The sequence below is a fragment of the Petromyzon marinus genome, unplaced genomic scaffold (assembly GCF_048934315.1).
Source record: "Petromyzon marinus isolate PM22_M1 ecotype Great Lakes invasive population unplaced genomic scaffold, UKy_Petmar_22M1.pri1.0 PM_G_Scaffold_40, whole genome shotgun sequence".
NCBI classification, from domain to species: Eukaryota; Metazoa; Chordata; class Hyperoartia; order Petromyzontiformes; family Petromyzontidae; genus Petromyzon; species Petromyzon marinus.
The window spans coordinates 1,410,001-1,412,500 of record NW_027422984.1 but is presented as its reverse complement, the minus strand read 5'-3'; the positions used below and the strand labels follow the sequence as shown (position 1 = coordinate 1,412,500).

General features: G+C 38.0%; 1 pseudogene; it reads left to right on the top strand.

Annotated features, from left to right (window-relative positions):
* LOC142916733 (28S ribosomal RNA) overlaps positions 1–2,500 on the top strand; it is a 10,238-nt pseudogene that overhangs the window by 5,398 nt on the left and 2,340 nt on the right.

Below are 2,500 nucleotides of genomic sequence, written 5' to 3'. Positions count from 1 at the left end.
GGAATATCAAAAATAAAGATGTCCATATGATCCAACCTGATGAATCAACGAAATACCTTGGTCTGAAAATTGGCCCTTGGACTGGCACTATACAGCCTGATCTACATTGTCAGCTAAAGACATGGATCTCGAAAATCGATGAGGCACCTCTGAAGCCAACTCAGAAGGTTGAACTACTCAATGCCTATGCCCTACCCAGATTGTTATATCCTGCAGACCACTCGGACTGCAAGCAATCAACTCTCCGTGGGTTGGACCAAGAGATTAGAAAGGCGGTAAAAGGATGGCTCCACCTTCCCGCTTCAACTTGTGATGGACTGTTATATGCCAGAGCCCGAGACGGAGGCCTTGCCATCTTGAAACTGGAAAAAACAATCCCTTCGGTTCAAGTTAGAAGGCTGCAACGTATAGCAAACTCGTCCGATGCTATCACCCGTAATATTGTGTCCTCGCAGGGTATGGAGGAAGAATACCGTAATTTGTGGGTACGAGCAGGGGGTGACAGTGATGCAATCCCAACATTCGTTCTCAGGGACTCGGTGTCAAAAGAACCTGTATATCCGAGACCCTGCGATTGGAGGGAGCATGAATTTCAGAGATGGTGTGAAAAGCCGGTTCAAGGAAGGGGCATTGTAAACTTTGCGCATGATAGAATCAGTAATGCTTGGTTGAGGCCATGGTGCGGCTTTAAACAATGCTTCTTTATCGCAGCACTACAACTAAGGGCAAATGTTTACCCAACAAGAGAAAGCTTGAACAGAGGCAGAGATGGGGCCTTACGTTCCTGCAGGAAATGCTCTGCCAGACTCGAGTCCCTTTCGCACATTCTCGGTCAATGTCCTGCAGTACAGAAAGCAAGAATTGCGCGACATAACAAGATCAGTAACATTCTGGCAGACGAAGCGGCTAGATTGGGCTGGTCTGTATACAAAGAGCCACGGTTCATATCCGAGACGGGAGAGATGAGAAAGCCTGACCTCGTGTTTGCAAAAGATGAGGAGGCGGTTGTGATCGATGTCACCGTCCGTTTTGAGCTTTCAAAGAATACCTTGTCAGATGCTGCCTCGCACAAAGTTTCGTACTATACCCCTCTTGGTGATCAAGTCAAAGTGCTGACGAAGGCTAGCAAGGTCACATTCTTTGGATTCCCGGTTGGGGCAAGAGGAAAGTGGCCCCTTGAGAATAACGAGGTACTTACCTCCCTGGGCCTGACCAAACCCAGAACGACATCACTGGCCAAGATGATTTCCTGCAGAACGCTGCTTTTCTCTCTTGATATTCTGAGAATGTTCTGTGGAAATTATGCGGTCTATGAACAGTCATAGACAACCTCCGAAACAAATAATAGTTGTGTTTTAAGATGTCATTTGTTTTAGATTGATTTTGTTATTTTTAGATTGTTATTTTCCAAGACGAAGTCTTGGTTCTTTTTTTTATTGTTAGTTTTTTTTTTTTAACACGTCGTATTTGTTACTTTAGAGCTTAGAGGGGACTTTATTTTCGCCTTACTATTTTCTGCCTACAAAGAAGATTAAAAATAAGCTTTTTTCAAGATGGTTTTGTTATTTTCCAAGGTGAAGTCTTGGTATTCTTATTTTACTATTTTCCATAAAGAAGACCTTTCTTTTAGATTTTGTTATTTTCCAAGACGAAGACTTGGTATTTTTATTATATTGCTATTTTTTTACACGAAGCTTATTCAAGAGCACTTATATAGATTAGACTTTGTTATTTTAATTCTTTATTTTTGGACTACATCAGTTCGAGAGTCCTGTAACTTACTATTTTCTGCCTACAAAGAAGATTACAAATAAGCTTTATTTAAGATGTTTTAGATTAGATTTTGTTATTTTCCAAGGTGAAGTCTTGGTTTTTTTATTTTACTATTTTCCACAAAGAAGACTTTTCTTTTCTTTTAGATTTTGTTATTTTCCAAGACGAAGACTTGGTATTTTTTTGCTATTTTTTTACAGGAAGCTTTATTCAAGAGCACTTATATAGATTAGACTTTGTTATTTTAATTCTTTATTTTTGCACTACATCAGTTCGAGAGAAGACTACAAACCAGCTTTATTTAAGATGTTTTAGATTAGATTTTGTTATTTTCCAAGGTGAAGTCTTGGTTTTTTTATTTTACTATTTTCCACAAAGAAGACTTTTCTTTTAGATTTTGTTATTTTCCAAGACGAAGACTTGGTATTTTTTATTGCTATTTTTTTACACGAAGCCTATTCAAGAGCACTTATATAGATTGGTCTTTGTTATTTTAATTCTTTATTTTTGGACTACATCAGTTCGAGAGTCCTGTAACTTCCTATTTTCTGCCTACAAAGTCAGCTTTATTTAAGATGTTTTAGATTAGATTTTGTTATTTTCCAAGGTGAAGTCCTGGTTTTTTTATTTTACTATTTTCCACAAAGAAGACTTTTCTTTTCTTTTAGATTTTGTTATTTTCCAAGACGAAGACTTGGTTTTTTTATATTACTAATTTTTTTTTTAC